Raw genomic sequence first — 19,367 nt, 5'->3', positions numbered from 1 at the left:
CCTTACAAAGACACACAGGACGAAATTTTGTCAAACCAGTGCACATATAAAGGCTGATTAGGACACTGATATAGGCTGACAAATAATGTTAAAGATCATGGTGAGTCTAGACTGGTCTGTGCTAAATAGAGCAGGTCAGCATAAATAAAACGTCACCATGAATGACATCATCTCGTAGCATACAGGAATACGGAACATTTTTACTGCAACTGCAATTCAGACAGATCCGGACACGATAAGCAAAAAGCTCAACCGCAATCGGCCAATATCTCTATCTGGATAGAAAAAAAGCATTTTTGATTCTGGTGTGAGCTGTCTCTTTAAGATTGCAAGCTGCCTGGAAAGTAGAATATAATGTGTGAGGCTCAGCTGCCACTGTATGTAAATGGGAAGAATATAAGTTAGAAATGGAAATAAACATGCAGAAACAGGTTGTTTTGAGATCAAGGTCTGGGTTCAATTAGTCTTAGTTTAAGGTTAGGGAATGGCAGGCCCTCAGATGTATAGTAATACAAGAATGTGTGTGTGTGTGTGTGTGTGTGTGTGTGTGTGTGTGTGTGTGTGTGTGTGTGCTCCTGAGGTAATGTTCCTTTGTGCCAGCCAAAATAAATGAAAGGGTACAGTCTGGCCTTCTCTCTCTCTCTCTCTCTTCACCTTTCTCTTCTTCTCTATCTCTCTCTTGCCCCCCGCTACCCACACTCCCCATCTTGTTTTAAATTACCTCACCCTCTCTCCTCCTTCATCATCCTCCTCCTCTCCTTTATCTCATCTCTGTCAATCTTTTGTTCTCTTGGCCGTTGCGATCTCATCATATTTGATTGTTGTTTGTCTCCATCCAATGCAAAACTCGCTCACTCCTCACTCTCTGTTCAACTGCATCATTTCTGTCACTCCTGCTCCATGTCCTCTTCTTCACTCCTTTCTCTCCTCACTTTTCATCCATCAGTCCATCCATCCTATCTTTTCCTCCATGCCTCCATCACCCGCTGTGGCAGTGTCGGGTTCACCAAGTCACCTCATTAGCACATCTGGATCTCCTCCTCCAACCATCGGTCCCTACAGCAACCCCAACACAACCACCCCCACCCCCTCCACACTCCTCCATCCCTCCTCCCTTTTAACTTCCTCTTTTGTTCCTCTCCTCCAACTCCATTCCTCCTCGTCCAATGAGAAAACTCCCCGGTCACCAGGGCTCCTTAGCAACAGCCCCACAAGGGAGAAGGAGGGATGGAGTTGAGGGGGAGGAAGGAGGAGGGAGATATGATGTGGGGGTAAGAAGGGATGAGGAGGAGGAGGAGGTGAATGGGGAGACCAACCCCAGCGGGAGTGTGAGGCTGGAGGTGTGTTTGCCATTATCAAAGCTTTGTATCTGTGTGTGTGTGTGTGTGTGTGTGTGTGTGTGTGTGTGTGTGTGGGGGAGAGAGAGAGAGAGAGAGAGAGAGAGAGAGAGAGAGAGAGAGAGAGAGAGAGGAAGAACGTACAGGCCTAAAAGGGATGGAGCAAAAGGGCAATCACTGTGTTTTATCAGTGTGTGTGTGTGTGTGTGTGTGTGTGTGTGTGTGTGTGTGTGTGTGTGTGTGTGTGTGTGTGTGTGTGTGTGTGTGTGTGTGTGTGTGTGTGTGTGTGTGTGTGTGTGTGTTTTAATGCAACAACAGCTGAATTCACAGAGCTAAACAGGCGTACTGTATATATGAACCAGAGGGCATCATTTCAAAGTATGGCCACTAGCTGGATTGTGTATGTGTGTATGTGTGTATGAATGTGGATGTGTGTGTATACGTCCTAGACCTGACTCAGGAACTAGGTGCACCCAGCGATAATACCCCACGGTCATATTTCATCGCCTGGCTAACACTCTCTGTCTTCATCTCTCTGTGCACACACCAACAAAACGCTTCACAATAAAGAGCCAGTGTTTCTACTTTATATTCTAATTAATTTTGAAAAAGCTTAATAAAGTCAAAGATGGGTATGAAAAACACGCAGGCTGCCTCGTAAGCTCCCCAGCGACTTACTGAAAGAGGAAATGAATAAACATGAACCGCAGCCCAAGTTACTGGTAGCACAGTTACCAGCAAGATGCTATATTTCTGGTCTATAATAATTACTAATAGTATTATTATTAGTATTTATAATTATAGATATAATTCAGTTACTAGTACTAGTAATATTACTATACTAAATATGTTCCAGCTTCATAAAAATTACCAACAATGCAATATAAACTACTGTAATGTACTGTGCCTCTTAAACTACAGTGTAGCATTTACCTCAGATAACAAAAGTAAGTAACAGCTCACAGCTAAGCTCACTCTTAGGGATAGACTGATTATAATGTATATAATAATTATGGGTATCATTATCTGATTGCCAATAAAAGAAATTACAGATGTTCTGATTCCATTTTTACCTTCCAGGTGCCAGTTCCAGTATCTGGACTTTGGGTATTTTGATTACTTTATACTACTGGGTATCTTAATCTATAATACTACATCATCATTAATTAGATAGATTTTGTATTAATAATTTGAATCTGCAAAGTATCAAAGTTTCTATTGTATGGATGAATTTTGGGTATAAAAAATCATAACACAGACCACTAATGCAGCTTAAGTTGAAAAGTGTTGTCTATTCATTTTTATATTTTATTACATTCTTAATTGAAGTACCTTTTATAAAATGGAATAATAGGCATTTCCATGTGACCATTTCGTATAAACTATTAATTGAATTTACAGGAAATATATCATTATCTGGATATGAAATGACCATATTAGGATATTTTTGTGATATTGTACAGCCTGACTCTGATTTGAACAATAGCATTGCGAAACAAATAAAAAACAAATTAAAGGCTTGGTGACAAATTAATTGCATTTCTAGTAGCTCCAGTATGGCTTGGTCACTTATCTCCTGGTGTGAGGCTATAGTGGAATCATATGTTTAAAAAAATGCTTGAAACAGCGGCAAATGGCCGGTGTGAAAAAGGTCTATTGAGAGTCAAAACTTTGAATCCTTCTTAAACAGACTGGGGAGGGAGGAACATACCTGTGTTTGATAATGTATATGTATTTATTTCTTTGTTTAACAGCATTAGCTTCATATCAACTGCACATGTTCCCTTTATATATATACAGTCCCCTAGAATCTGTTTTCTATAAAATCTGATCTCCAACATGCTGTTTCAACCATATAAACCTCTGTTATTAACAGTAACAATTAATCTGGGGGAAGAACTTCAAGCTAAATTTGCAAAGTCACTTGACATACACACAGTACACAGTGAACACTGTACATTGATGTGACGTGTGCATGTGTGTGTGATTCCTCAGTGGACTGCCGAGGTCATGCATAGGGCTTCTATTAATATGTAATGAAGGCTTCATGCAGGACACATATCTGCTTTAAAGGACAGTCCCTCTGTAAATGAGGGATTCCACAGTTCAAACATAAATGTCATGATTCCCACCATCCTAGCTCTCTCTCTCTAGACTAAACTTATTTCATTTTCTTTTTTTTTTCTGAAAATTTACAATGCAACATACAGTATATTGGTGTTAAAAATGTATTGAAGTCTAACTGCTTTGTACTGCAGCCATGCTAAGATGAGGCTGTATTCTGTACCTTTTCAGTCTTTGGAATTTTGTATTGCTTCGTTTTATATTTAGCATTTATAATTGGACAGTGAAGTATGCAGTTCTTTGTGACATTGGTTACCAGGCCCTATAGACTTATTGCTGCCTGTGTGTTTTTTATTACCTCCACCAAGGAAGTTGTGTTTTCGGTCAGCAGGAGTACGGAAAAACTACTGGCCCAGTTTTCATGAAACTTGTTGGAAGGGTGTAGGATCCGAATTACAAGACAGATACACAAAATATTTTTCACTTTTGTTAAAATTGCAAGATTGCCCTTAAACTGTTTTAAATTTTAATTTTACTTTCAGTTTGAATTTCTTTCATACCAGTAGACTTGTTTTGTTGTGTTAATTGTGTTGAAGGAGTTGAAATTATAAAAAATGAGAAGAAAAAATTTAAACCTCACTGAAATAGCCCCTTAAATCAGCCTCTTCGTCATTTGTCTGTGTAAGACGCACCTGTGTGTGTGTGTGTGTGTGTGTGTGTGTGTGTGTGTGTGTGTGTGTGTGTGTGTGTGTGTGTGTGTGTGTGTGTGTGTGTGTGTGTGTGTGTAAGCTTGGCCAGGCCAGGCCTAATTTGCCAGCAAGGGCCCATCTGCCTAGAGGTTACCACGGTAATTTAAGTAATTCTGCCATTGGCTGGTCTGTCCTGGAGCCTCACACACACACACACACACACACACACACACACACACACACAGTTGTCCTTTCCTATTTCTCCAGCATAATTGCACCATTACCAAATTCATTTTCCCAGGTCTCTCTCCCCCTCTTCCTTTCTCTGGTGCAGACAGTCTGTAAAATGACATTAAGTCCATTATCAGATGTGTGTGTCCACCTATAGGGACACAGAGAACAGAATTCTCCCTGTCCTCCATCTCCCTCTATTCATTCATTATGTAGGATGATATTACATCTCTCGTTTATCTCTTCCTATAGAAAACACAGCTGCTCTCAGTTCAGTCTCATATATTTTTATGCCATCTGGAATTATGAACAGATTTTCTGCCCTTTTCATTATACTCCTCCTCTCTGTCTTTTCTCATCATATTGTTGCCGCCTTTTTTATCCTGTTTTAGATCATGTCTGGTCTGTATATATACAGAATATCTAAACTAAAGAACCACATGTCTGCTTTGTTTCAGCTACTCCTGTCCTTATCTGGCTTATATGTCCTAATCTACAGCGTGTATGAGTGTGTTTGCGTGTGCTTGTGTATTTGTGAGATGAAGTGTGCGTGCCTGTGTGAACGCTGTGAGGAAAGCCCCCCACCGCACCTCCTACCCCCTCCCAGGGGACCATGGTGTTAGAATGACTGACATGTCAGTGTGCAAGTGTGTGTGTAGTGATTACTGCTCTGGTGGAGTGGTTAAAAGGTGTGAGAAAGTGTGTCTTTGTATGTGTGTGAGGGTGTGTGTGCAAGGACACACTTTTGAAGGGATTAGGCAGGAGGATGGTGTGTGTGTATGCTTTTGTAAGAGTGGGTGGGTTTTTTTGGTTGTTGTTTTTTGATGATTCTGTGGTGTGTGTTTTTGTGTGTTTCTGTAAGTGTGTGTGTGTGTGTGTGTGTGTGTGTGTGTGTGTGTGTGTGTGTGTGTGTGTGTGTGTGTGTGTGTGTGTGTGCTTATAAAATAGTGCAAGGGCTGGTTGAGTGTTTGGAGCTGCTGACAAATTATCAGGTAGAAAATACATACACACAGCCAAACTGCTCCCTTAGAGGAGACAGTGGACTATTTAGTACTATTAATTACAGAATTTATAGCTACAGAGTGCTCTAGGAACAACATAAAAGCATAAACACATTGAAATGATAGTTTTAGGACAATGCCAGTTAAGATATTTTGCTGATTTTGCTTCTAAGATTTGGAGAAAGGCTGCTCCAAAGTCAAGGAACAGCAGCAGTTTTAAGCCAATCTTAAAGGAAACAAAAAGTCAGTGAAAGCAGGTGAACCCCAGATCTCCATTACGACTGAAACATTAAACCAACAGCCTACATAGCCCAATGCCTAAATCTCCACTTCTCCCTCATCTTTTTGCAGCCAAAACTACAAAATCACAGAGATGTCAATCAAATCATCAAACTATTGTGATCACAATGCTGTCTTACAAAAAGTACATAAATAGAGGTTAATGACAACAGCTGTACTGAAGAACACCTGCATTTAACACGAGTGATCAGAGAGTGGGTTAGAGGTGACAAACAGCTGCTGCCGCGACTACCACACAACCCTGATGGTGTCTGACCAGGCTTGCATCATTAGCAGTGTTTACATCCAAATGTATTGTGAATTTGACTGAATTTCAAGCAATTCAGCAAAATAAAATGCAAATTAATGCTTGTTTCCATCCACTACCGTTATGTACGGCGGCCGACAAGGGCAAACGCGCCGCAAACGGGCAAACGCGCCGCAAACGGCAAATCGCTGCAAACACGGGAATGATACAAATACCAAAAACACACAAAAGCACAAAACAACTGCGAGAGAGAAACGCTGCAAATTCGCTCCACAAAACGGAAGTGCGCCAGGCCACTAGGGGGACCCAACCTGAGGGATGGACCAGTCCTGTGGGACCAGACCCGAAAGACATAAAGAAGAAGAAGAAGAAGCAAGTTGGCTAAGTTTTAGAGAGGAGAGTAAAAGTAATATTACTTAATATTATTATAATATTATGCTGAAAAACAATGCAGAAAACACGATGGAAATATGTAATTTCTGTTAGTTTCATGTATTAATGTTAGGGAGGTTCCATCAGATCCATGTGAAGCGATCATGGACATATTCTATCGTAAATGGATTGTACTTATATAGCAACTTTCTAGTCTTCCAACCACTCAAAGCTTTACACTATATGCCACATTCACCTAATTCAGTTTGGGGTTCAGTATCTTTCTCAAGGACACTTCAACATGCAGTGGAAAGAGCCAGGGATCATCAGCCAACCTTCTGATTAGTAGGCGACCGCTCTACCTGAGCCACAGCTGCCACACAGGAGCGATGAGGAGTCTGTCAATGTGGAAACAGCTAATTGTGTGTGATTAAGTTTTGCTACATTATTCAAAGAAACGTTTATCCATCTCCCATTAAGTGCATTAACTCTTTTTCCAATAAGTTAAGAACCATCTCAAGCAATCGTGAAAGCTTTTTTGCAAAGTTGAGTATGTTTCTTTCAAATTTTGCAATTTACATCAACCTTTTTTAATGCCATACTTTAAAATGCACATTATAGTATATTGCTGGAAACACAGCCAATGTTTTCCAGTAGGTTTCTTTCCCAAACTGCACAAAAAAGTACAGCAAATTGTGTTTTCAGATTGATTCATTCTAAAGATGTTCTTTGAGTGTGAAAACTACTGGCCTAGTGTGGACAGAGAGCAAAAAACAGATCAAATTTCACCTGCTTCATGATATGTGCAATTTCTGTTGTTTTATAAAATGCTTCTCTTCAGAGTTACTTCAGATGATGCAAATAGCCATTGGGCATATATGTGGATTTAAACTGTAGACTGATGTGGAAACATGTCCACAGAAAACATATTTGTACCAAGAACAGTATCCTGGAACAGAACACATTTCATCATCATTATCATCATCAAGGATGTTCAAGGTTTCTGCCTCTTCAAAGGAAGTTTTTCCTTGCTGCTGTTGCCAAGTGCTTGCTCATGATGGTACTGTTGGGTCTCTGTAAATGATGCTGTAAGGAATACAGTCTAGACCTGCTCTATTTGAAAGGTGTCCTGAGATAACTTTTGTTATGATTTGGCGCTATACAAATAAAATTGAAATTAATTTAATTTCAGGAGCTTCTAAAGAAACATGGGAAGTCTCCTTTTCAGGCCACTGTCTGAGTCTATCCACAAAGATACCAGGGTCAACAATGCTACTTTGTTATCTGAGGCATTTTTCTATGTAACAAAAAAGAAGGAATTAAAACTAATCACTTAGGATGGCTGGATAGAGTAATGCTGAAGCATATGTCAACTGAATCCAAATGTCATATCTTGGTAAGTGGGTAAATTCAAATGAGAGGAGATCAGACAAAGGCTATCCCTGCAGCATCAGCATTGGTCACAAATTAAAAGAACCATTTCACGACTGAGTGGAGCAACGGCCGATGGCAAGCTGGACCCTGAAACCTAACCAATCAAGAGAGTCATTGAGTGGAAAAATACAGGAGAACAAGTCACCCCCAAATTGCATTTTTTGATTGAGGGCCGTCGTCTCCCCATTTACTATAATGGATTTATGACACAATTACAGTACAGATGTGCTTGTAGAACTGATCTACTGTTTCATTATTTACAGGAGTAATCTTCAAGTTCCCTTACTGTGGCTTTGTCTCAATCTCTGGTTGAGACTACATCACTACCATGGTGTGTTTACTACTGCCTGACCCTAAGAACGCCTGTCAGCGTGTCTCTTTAGTCATGGAGGTTATCACTGCTGATGCTAACCACCCATGCCTGTGTGTCTGTTCACAATATGCTCTAATACATATCTGTCACATTCTGAGCAGACTTAAAGTTGATTTAGCTTCATGGTGCTGACTTAAACGTTGTGGACTGACTTAGTAGTAGTGGTGTCCCGTCACCTGATGCACACTGACTTTTTCCCATAAGAAGAAGAAGAAGAGAAGAAGAAGATATATACTTTATTGATCCCCTATTGGAGAAATTGTTCTTTTCACTCTTGTTTCATTTTATACACACAACGGCTGAAATGCACACTTCATGCACTTGTGGACATGCAAACAGGGAGAGAGATGGTGGAGTGATGGGGCTGCAACGTTAACAGCACCCCATGAGCAGTTTCTTGGGGTTAGGTTGCCTTGCTCAAGGACACCTCGGCAGTGCACAGGAGGTGAAACTGGCACCTCTCCAGCTACCAGTCCACACTCCATATTGTGATCTGTGGGACTTGAACTGGCGACCCTCCGGTCCCTACACACTGAGCTACTGCCGCCCCTAAGCCCCATAAGCTTACACTGAAGCGGCAAAACGGTGCATACATTTCTTCGAGCGTCACAACCCCCACAAAATGATTAATTTCATCATCAGAATTTGATCCATTTAGTCTGATAACATGTTTAAAGTCTAGATGATTCGCAAGATTCAATTATTTATCCCAATTTAAGTTAATGGAGGGCTTAAACAGAAGTTAGCCAGCCAGCATAAGTCTGTGGTGTGCATCCTCTTTGAGCCACTGTGGCCCAGCCAGCTATTTTCATAATTGGTTAATTGTCTTTAGTTTTGAAGAAAAAAAATTCCAAATTCTCTGATTTCAACTTCTCAAATGTGATTTCTTTTTTTTTTTTTTTTTGGTTTCTTTAGTCTTCTATGACAATAAACTGAATATCTTTCATCACCTTGGGATTTGATAAATAGTGATCAACATTTTTCACCATTTTATGACATTTTATGGACCAAACAACTAATCGATTAATCCAGAAAATGATTGACAGATTAACTGATTACGATAATCACCACTGAAAATACACAGTTTTCTACAAGCACCCATATCAGAATCAGAATCAAATCAATCACCCATATTATTGGGTCTTTAAATCTAAAACATGTTCCATCAAGCTTCATTCACACATTTAATCAGCAGGGTTCTTTCCAAGCAGCCTCTCTCTAACAGTGTACAAGCCATTGTATTGCTCTTTGGTTACAATCTTCGGTATGTATTGTCTTTGGATTCCTCATACAACTTAGCTCTTTCCCTCCCTGTGTTAACATCACATCTGTTTTCTTTGGAGTGCTGTGTGTGTTCACTGAATTCTTCTGTTGCAAATAATAAAAACGATGATAGAAATGAGTGAAATATGGAGTAGACAGCAATAGCAGTGAACAGTGGACTACAACATTGCTGTGAGACGAAGAATGTTCATGAGGGCACGTTTGAAAACAAAGCAGCACACAGTCCTGAGCCGACAGGACACTACCACCCAAACGCTCTCTGTACCACTTTATAGGTTACCACCTCTCGTAGCGTTTCTGTTTGAGTGTTAATCTTTGATTGTGTGTCACAGACCTGTCCCTAGGCCTTATATCAAGCACACACACACACACACACACACACACACACACACACAGATGGATGCCTGTGCAGTAATGTAGGTTAAGTACCTGGCTCATGGGCAAAACATCTGTATTACCACCTGGAATCAGGCAAGCCTGGGTCTTGACCTCCTTTAATATCTCGTTCCACCTCTGACTTCATTATTTTCCTCTCTTTTTTACCTCTTTTTTATAATGACATTTAATTTAATTTTATGAATACATTTCCCTGCATATTAACGTGCAGATTTTCCTTCTACAGATTTGTTAAAACACCATTCGTAAGACAGCCGGAGCAACACCAGTGTCACTGTACAGATACATTACCATCCTGATTATCACACAAATTCTGCTTCTCACATTTCTTACTTTTCTAGCAAGGTGCAATACATCCATTCTCATGTGGTTGTCTCCTGTCGTCAGTATATTACTTTCTGGTCTTAACATAACAGGCTTTGTTTGGTGGTGATCGCAGGAAAACAAAGCTTGTGAGATCGCAAAAGAATTATTAGGTGATTACAAAAGTGAGAATATTTCTACTTGCACAGAAACAGCATCACTTTCACCAGCAGGGTAAAGCCCTGTAATCCACAGCATCTCCTGTTTTGCTGATGTGATGTGAGAGCACACAAGATAATCTTTAGCTCTTTGGTTCCTGCCAAACTTAACACATAGCTTTCAGACCGAATATTTCATGACAGGAACTTGCTTTCTGCTGCATGCAATGTTTTTTTTATTTGAATATTCTGCTGATGAGGGCTTATCTGGTGCTATCTAGCTACACACACTTGCACATGTGCAGGACACACACACACACACACACACACACACACACACACACACACACACACACACACACACATCAAACCAACAGATTAACTGGACATGGCAGAAGAGTATCCATCTACAGCTAAATCTCTATGCTTACGTAAAGAAGGGGGGCAGCAGACTGAGGACTGATGGAGAAATGTGTTTCTGTCATCCTACTAGTGTTTATATTGTATATTTCCATCACTTTTATACCTATACTGATTTAGTGCCCATTTTATATTGATGTAAATGGGAAAGCACTGCTTGTGTCGCACTCTTCTTGGCTGTATTCCATCACTATTTGCTGTTGTAAGACATCAAAGAGTTGCAGATAGTCATTTCATCTCAATGTAAGAGATCATTTCAACATGAACTCTGTGTTAATGAATGCTAGTTTCTATAATCCAAAAAAGCTATAATCTGTAACCTTTCTGCTTTAAAATGTCTATAAACTCTAGACCTATGTTCTATATGTAGTTGAGTTGTGTACATTATCCCAAATGTTTCCAACATGTTTTCTCCTTGTGTGAGGAAGGTATGTAACATTCGGTTTAAAATTCCAGCACAAAAGATAGCAAATGTTAAAATATTTTAACTTTGGACAGCAATGCCGTTTACCATCACTGCTCTGGTCCACTAACATGATATCCAGTTTGCATTAGTGCCACAACTTGTGAATCCTGCTACTATCCATTTTTACTGTATATTAGCTAACTTAGCTAACTTTTACTGAAACTGATGTGTTTGAATGCTAAACATGCAGGGAATGAAAACGCATCAGTGTAGACTGATGTATGAGAATAAATATGAAATATAAAAAAGCAAAAAGTCAGGTAATTAGCTTTTATTACTAAATTAGTATTTTTGGTTTTATTTACTAGTCTTGTTTTGGTCTATAAAATGTCAAGAAATCACAAGTTTCCAGAGCCCAAGGTGATGTCTTCAACTTGCTAATTTGCCCTAATAGTCTAAACCTTAAAGATAAGCAATTCAAAATGATATAGCATCTAATACCTAGTATAAGTATAAGTTGGCGTGTGAGACCAACAGGCTAGTGAGAAGGCAAAACAAAGCACAACAAGGTTTATCTTCTTCAAGGTCTGCCATATATGAAATTTATATTTTACTGTGCAAGTGGTTTAATTGACAGATATTGTCTAGTTGATGTGTCGGGGACAATCCCAGCCAAAGCTAACTTAAAGTAAATGAATACATACTTCTGCACACAACGAACTCATTACTATTTCATTTCTGTCAGCACATACTGTGGAATATGTTTATATTTATTTTTACTTTGTATATAGGCCCTTATTATCTTATTATATCTCTTATGCTCTTATTATATTTCTATTTCCATTTTTTATTTTTATTTTTCATTTCTGTTCCGTATATTGTGTTAGATATTGTAGTAAAAGTATTATTTCTATTCTTTAACATGTGTGACTGTAACAAACTAACTCCCCCTGTGGATCAATAAACTATTTCTAATTCTGACTCTTTCTGATTCTGAAAGTCTTTAAATGACTAGGCCTCCCATATATGAAATGGATATTTTAACTTGATGACAATATCACAATAAAGATTTGCTGATATTCAGTTGATCCACATGATAACTTTGAATCAAATTTGCATCCGTTTCTCTGCTTCCCAACAGCAAGATGATTGGCATCGGATACATGGCCTTGAGCATTGTTCTTTCTAGAAAAAAAAGCCATGTAACGTGGGTAGATCAGAGAGTGACAATTTGTTCTGATCTTTTCCCTTTGGCTATGGAAAGAGGGGGGAGGAGAGACAGAGAGAGAAAGGGGGATGGGGTGGTTAGTATGAGACCTCTAGACCAAATATTTGCAGTGAAAGGCCCGTCGTTGTCCATTAGGGTCTCTCTGTCTATTTCTCTCTCTCTCTCTCTCTCTCTCTCTTTCAGTTTTCTGGGTGCATTAACCTCCTCTTCACAATGCTCCCGAACAAAGGAAGGACTGTATTTGTGTTTGTGTGTGTTTGTGTGTGTATTTGTTGCTCTGGCCCTCCCACTACTGTCCACCCTCCTGTATCCCTCAACAAACACTTATCCACATCACAAACCACAAAGACACACACCTGCACATAAAAAAACACTTGAAATGTATTAATCCTCCCACTTGCATATGCCAAACACACACACACACACACACACACACACACACAAAAAATAAACAAATGTATGAGAGCTGTCTGATAAATGTGTGTAATGTGTTCAGTGTTAAAATCCTCCTACGTGATAAGCAAACAGCATGTTCAGACACCCCTGCGTCACTACAGCCACTTAGGCCTCCCACACACACACACACACACACACACACACACACACACACACACACACACACACACACGCACACACACACGCACGCACACACACACGCACACACACACACAGTTACACACAGTGCACAGTATGGTTACATTCAGGCCATGAGGTTTAAGTTTTACTGGAAAAGAGCAGCAGAATATCTCTTCTTACTCAGTCATTTACAATAAATGGAACAATACCTTCCTTATTGATCTGACTTTTTGACAGCAGAAGAGGTCAAGGGTCAAACCAAAGCCCTCATGGTCATGCACTGTTGAAGGGTCTCATTCTATTACAGCCAAGCACTGATAACAAGATTATATAATAAAGTGACCTACCATGCATTTTCTGTACTCCACGTCATAAATAAATGAAGGATGTGTGACTTTTTAATGCCTTTCTCTAAATATAGGCACAGGCATGACACTAAACTGTACTGAAGGACACATTCCAAGAGGTTTTTTTGCGGCAGAACAAATATTCAAAGCAAGAGAATTAGGGTTGTGTACCAAACTTCCGTAGCAAAAACTGCCTCGCCATTCAGTACCAAATTTAAACACCAATGGAGGAAATCTCATCAGCGTCAATAAGCATGCAGAATGTTTGTACCAAGATATCATAATGCTGGTGATTAGCTGGCAGGAAAAACACAATGTTTATGCCCAGACACGCGGCTCGCTGTTTTTGGTTTCTCCAACTACTCCAGCTTCCTCCTCTGGAGTGTTTTGTGTTTGTTAAAACCTTAAGAGAAGCTTGACATTGGCTTGTTACCAAAGTACTGGATTTACCATATAATAAATAATATTCAAGCTGAGAAAGATAAATTCGGCAAAGCAAGAACCTCAGGAACAACTAGGTTTTACAGACATAAAACAAAGCTTTGTATACAAAAAAAACTTTCCAGAAAAGGCGAAATCCTACTAATGAAAGGTTGCGGTTCGATTGCTGCATTTACATTGACAACACAAATCTCATCTCATCTAATCTTTTCAATTCGGATTTTCATGTGGTCTGAATCAGACACAGGTCTGATTTTACAATGTGACCTCAGTGTGAACAGCAATATTAGAATTTATGTGGCTTTTATGTCACTCTAAATCTACGTTCGTGATGTAGGTCACTACAGGACCGTGACCTGTTCACACAGGAATGTAAATTGGGCTACATTCAGAAAATAATGTGAACAACCAGACAAAAAAAGCAGATCTGAGCAATAAATCAGAATTGAGAGCTAAGGTCACAGTGTGAACGTATCCAAATTCAAACAGAACCTGGTGCCAACCTACAGTCATTCAGCAATGGTCATGTAAATTGAATGTGACATGTGTGACACAAGGGACTAACAAACTCTCATCTCATCTAATCAGCAGCTTTAAGAGTACAACTTGTTGATCTCACTGAGGCAGATGTATAAATACATGTAAATGTCAAAGAATGAGTTAAACAAAATGCACACAAGACATAATCGACATTTTTCCAGTCAACTGTAGCAGACCGACTAATCAGTGTGTGTGTGTGTGTGTGTGTGTGTGTGTGTGTGTGTGTGTGTGTGTGTGTGTGTGTCTGTGCAACCTTGCAGTATAGACAGCTGTAACCACAATGCATTTCTCTTCTATTTAAGAGCCAGATTAATCACTGACAGCCAATATAGAGACATTTAAAACAAAGTATAAAAATATAAGACAAATTAGCCAAATAGTCAATAAATTATCTTTTTCCCATGAAACATTTAAAATGAAATAATTCACAGATACTGTACCACAATAACATTAACTCTAGTACAGCACATGCCATGCAGGATGAGTCATTTAAGAGTGGATTAAAGTTTGACTCCACTCACACACAAAGCACAGTAGAAACCTGAATTACATTTTAATACATTTAGCACTGGTTTCTGTTTGCAGAGCAGTTAGTGTAGGGATAAAAGCAATGACAGAGACAAAGGCTGTGAGGGATTCAAACCCACGCTGAAGTACAGTACACTGTATTCTGTTTGATCCACACAAATTGTTCTCAACAAAGAAGTGTCTTTGCGAGAAAGAACACAACCAGAGTTTTGTTATCTTTATATATTTCCATAAAGTTTAGAACTGCTACTGTATCTCAGTGCTCTGTAAAAAGTGCTGTTTACTGTGAATTTGACATTCTAATTTTACTTAAAAGGCGGCCAAGCTCTACTTCTGTGCAGAAAATGAAAGTGAAAAACTGAAAGGATGTTATTCTTTCCTTCCACACACACACACACACACACACACACACACACACAAGAGTACAGACACGTATCAGTACCTCTGTCAGTGCAGCTCTCGCGTCCAGGTGTACAGTGGCGCTGTGTGTTGTATCTCCATCCCCATCAATCCTTCAGCGTCCAAAGCAAAGAGAAAAACAGCAAACACAAACACTGAGCGTCTGTCAGTCGGATCCAGCACAGACACACTAACACAACAAATGTAACCAGTGTATAAATGCAGGAAAGCAATATAATCTATCCATCTCTTTCATTCAGTCTCTTCTCTCCTTCCTCACTGTCCCTGTCCCTTTCTCTCTTTGCTCTCGCTGTTTCTCAGTCCGTACACACTCACTCTCTCTCTCTCTCTTTCTCTCTCTCTCTCACACACACACACTGATTCTCCATCTGTCACCGCCCCTTCTCCTTCACCCCTCCCACCTCATACATTATTAATGAGCCTCAGACAGACTCTCACACACACACACACACACACACACACACACACGCTCCACTGCTGTCAAACACACTCACACACATTACAAGCTTTGCACAACTGTCCCACACACACACATGCAAGTCAAATACTGTGGACAGCCACCGTACAATACACTGTTGAGGCTGTATGACATCACAAAGGCATGTTTCTGCTTGATTTCAGAGTGTGTGTGGAGTTATTTGTTGGACCAGGATGTTTTAAACTAAACAAAACCATGACTAAATCATGACTACTGTAACATTAACCGAAACAACATACAACCACAAAAATAATTCAGCGTCTCCCCATTTGGAGGATGTATATATGATTTTTTTGCTCAGCGAAGCTGAGGAAGCTGCAGTCAAAACGTGTTGTTTGCTCTTAAATAAATCACAGTGAAGTCATTCCAGTGTGCAGTGGCTCATTTTGATGTTTTTTATACATATGTTGCTTTTACCTTTTAACCATCTTCAAAATGTAGTAGTCATTTTAACATAGATTAGCCTAGCAGGTAGCATATCTAAGTACAGTAGAGGAGAAAGTTGGCCGAGGTTCTAACCGAGCACAGAGCAAAAAGGGGCGGAGCTTGGGAAGCATGAATTTGTATATTGCACTTGGTCATATTGCAATTTCGATATTATATTTAAATTCTTCAGCCCTAATTGTAATTCCTTCAGCTTTTTTTTTTACTGGCAACAGGCAAAAATCACTGTTTTGTTATATCAATATCATTTATCACACAAAACACACAGAAAGTCACAGAGCTTCACACTTCTTTCATTACATGGTAAATGGGGTTTTGTACTCACAGAATAATCCATTTAAAGTCACTACTTCGAGACATCAAGTCCTTGGGTGTTCCTAAAAATGGTTTGCATTGACTAGTGTATCTAAGACTAGTATGCAGCTGATACACTTTGGTCTTGGTTTTAATCTTGTAGCCATGATAATAAAATCTTTTTATTGTAAGATTGATCTGATGGCACACTCCCCACATGTACATGTAACCCATTAACGCTCAAACACATACATCAGCCATGCATGAACACATTCACATGCAAAACACACGCAGGTCACAGAGAAGACAGGGGTCCGATCATGCATGAATGCAGCACACACAGACACACACACACACACACACACACACACACACACACACACAAACATACAGAGTTGTCCATGCATGCAGTGCAGGCGAGGAAGCCCCCTCAGCTGGAGGCTATCTGAGTTTTCTCATGGACAAGACATGGCTGGAAGGAAGGTCAGCTGGAAAAAAGTGTGTTTGAGTAAACATTAGCCTTTTAAATACTACTAACATAGTGTGTAAAGAGTAAAGGAACACTCCTACACCCAATATGCTGTCTTACATAGTCAGATGAAAAGATCTATATCTAGATATTAAACTGGTCACCATTCAAGATTCAGTTGGGGTTTGCCTAGATTTAAGGCACAGTGCAAACCTGGCAACCTGACTATGAGGATAGGATCTTTGAGATGTGTTCAGACACTGCATCCAGCTGTTGATTAAGAATCACCAATAGAGATGTCATGTTAGCCTAGAGGTTAGTATGTACCACTTAAACTGCAACATCCCCCGTTTGAATCCGGCAGTGGACCTTTGTTGCATGTGATTAAATGCATATAGATGTAAATTCCAGGTTTATATTTTTACTTTTGCTTCCAGGCTTTGTGCAAAGCTAGGCTAACTCACTTTGGAGCTATTTCTAAATTATGTTGCTATTAATCCTGACTCTAGTTTGAATGTTCCTGTGACCAGGTAACCAAGAAAGGTATTGTCTTAATGTGGACTGACTGTATAAGTTGTAGTTTCTTAAAGGTTATGACAGTAAAATAAACATGTTACGAAACAGATGAAAACTAACAAAGTTTATATTACATTGCATCTGATTCTGATTTTGATTCTGATTCTGATTCAACCCTTGGTCGCGTTCAGCCTGCAATCCAAAGTGACCTAAGTCAGATTTTTTTTTGCTCATATGTGACTCAGATCTGATTTTTTCATGACAATGTGAACAGCACAAATCACATGCAATCTGATCTTTTTAATTCTGATTTGGGCCACTTTTATACTTGGTCCACATCCTTATCAGATACAGGTCAAATTTTTTACAACGTGACCTCAGTGTATACAGTCATATCCAGTCATATCCTGTTCACACTGGAATCTGAACTAGGCCACATTTAATAAATATGTTATTAACAGCCAAACAACAGCCCTCTCCTTTAAAGGCCTCTACACACCCACACTGGTTTAGTTATTTCTGGATTGCACCAGCTTTACATATGTGTCATATGAGAGTTACTTTAATGACCAGTCTTATAAATATTAGCCTTTTCAATTCAATTTTCAATTCAGTTTTATTTGTATAGCACCAATTCATAACAGAAGTTATCTCAGGACATTTTTCAAATAGAGCAGGTCTAGACCGAACGCCTTGTAACATCTAACATAACTCCTTTTATCATCCATTGTTCTGCCTGCAGGAAGCTTGCAATATGTAGAACTGTGACACACTGCTACATGAGTATAACCATGTAGACTAATGTACACACATACATGTATCAATAGATAACACATAATCTTTTCAGTCATTGTGGCCACTTTAAAAAATAACATCCTACTGTAAAATAATCCATGTTAAAATAATTCAAGTATAATGCAGGCATACAGTATTTATGGTAATGTTAATATTGGAAGATTAACAAAAAATGTTACATGACAATGTCTCTATAACTCTCTCTATATCTAAATATCTCTAGAAATTTGCACTTGGCAATTATGATATGGTTAGGGAAAGATGGTGGCTCTACTAAAAACTGTGTACCTATGGGCAGATGGCCCTTTTAAGTCCCAGGGTAAAAAATGTTCATATTGACCCTCAACCTCCCACCCTCTTTGACCAACCAGTACTACTCTAGAATTCTAGCCAAAGCCAGGTTTGTGTGTGGCTCTTTAGTTTGTGGTACTTCAATTAAACTAAACTTAAATGGGTGCCGTCATGCCTAAGGGGTAAACACCCAGGTCGTAAAATCCAGACTTGAGCCTTTTACCATTGGGTAAACTGACAACCCTGACTAACAGACAGATTTTATTATATTAACAGTATGGAACAACTGATAAACTGTACAGTGAACCCAAACAGTGAACACAATTGTGTAAGATTTGGGTGAATTTTGAGCAGATTTCCTCATAATATTGCATCAGAGATACATTTTTTATGTTTTCATATATTTTTAATATATTCTATATTTTTAGGACCTTTTTATAAACTCTTCTGTCTGTATTGTGAATTCTCATTTAGTTTTTCTCGCAGAGTTAGACACAATGCAGAGACATTCAAGAAGGCCTCATGACCTCCCGTGAAGCTTTAGCTACCCCTAGTGGGGGTCCCGAACCCCAGGCTGGGAACCGCTGCCTTACGCTTCCAAAGCAATCAAACAAGGGTTGCTTGTTGTCACTAATATTGGAATATTTCCATCTCTACCTTCCATCACACATGGTGTCATGTGGCAGGGTGGAAAATGGGTTGAGCCAAATGACAAGTAGGTGTAAGCTGTCAGATGCACCTCAGCACAGTCTGTTCATCAAGATTCCCAACATTTACACCTCAGTCAAACATAATAATATGGAAACAAAATGTGTGATATATTCTTTTGTTTCTTTGATAAGTGAATTCAAAGTATGGGAATAATGGGAGAGAAAATGCAGAAAAAGCAAGACAGAGCAAGAAATCTAGAGAGGGAGAGAAGGTCAGTGGGAGGGGGGTTGGGTAGAAGATCTGGATGTTAAAGAGACCCCCCCCTTCAGAGTTT

General features: G+C 39.4%; 1 protein-coding gene across 18 annotated transcripts in view; it reads right to left on the bottom strand.

Annotated features, from left to right (window-relative positions):
• nfasca (neurofascin homolog (chicken) a) overlaps positions 1–19,367 on the bottom strand; it is a 144,165-nt gene that overhangs the window by 83,421 nt on the left and 41,377 nt on the right. For 6 of the 18 annotated variants that reach the window (XM_051414924.1, XM_051414913.1, XM_051414910.1 and 3 more), the window contains exon 1: positions 15,118–15,418. The exons of 1 other annotated variant lie outside the window; for it this stretch is intronic. The gene's annotated coding sequence lies outside the window, so the exon portion shown is untranslated. Of the gene's footprint in view, positions 1–15,117; positions 15,420–19,367 lie in introns of those variants that run through there. 11 more of the 18 variants (XM_051414915.1, XM_051414918.1, XM_051414917.1 and 8 more) reach the window with 4 other exon arrangements.

Source organism: Dicentrarchus labrax, unplaced genomic scaffold, assembly GCF_905237075.1.
Source record: "Dicentrarchus labrax unplaced genomic scaffold, dlabrax2021, whole genome shotgun sequence".
Taxonomy (NCBI): domain Eukaryota; kingdom Metazoa; phylum Chordata; class Actinopteri; family Moronidae; genus Dicentrarchus; species Dicentrarchus labrax.
This window is presented reverse-complemented; position numbering and strand designations above follow the sequence as displayed.